We start from the raw sequence: 395 nt of genomic DNA on the forward strand, positions 1-395 counted from the left end.
GAAGCTCCGCCCTCTCCCAACACACACTCCAGCGTTCATACCTCAGTGACATCATCTGAACCCTCTCCCCTAATTCCATGCAGAGATTATGTACATGTTATCAGTGTTTCCCGGCTACTCAGCCTGCAAACTCAGCATTACTGAGGTCAGCTGGTCATAAAAATATCAGTAAATGATGCTGATGTTAGCTTTTAATGCTTAAACCCTCACTTCAAAGAACTTTGTTCTCAGTGGCCAACGTTTTGCTGATCCGTTGTTCTCCTACATGTTCGGGTGCTAACTGCTCATTTCCAAACTCCCCTTGAACATTTCGTGATTTCAAGAAAACGATTTTCAAAATAAAAAGCGCGGTATGGCCCCTCTCAGCTCCTGTAGGTAAGAAATGAGTTAATTCA

This window comes from Melanotaenia boesemani, chromosome 15 (assembly GCF_017639745.1).
Source record: "Melanotaenia boesemani isolate fMelBoe1 chromosome 15, fMelBoe1.pri, whole genome shotgun sequence".
Taxonomy (NCBI): Eukaryota; Metazoa; Chordata; class Actinopteri; order Atheriniformes; family Melanotaeniidae; genus Melanotaenia; species Melanotaenia boesemani.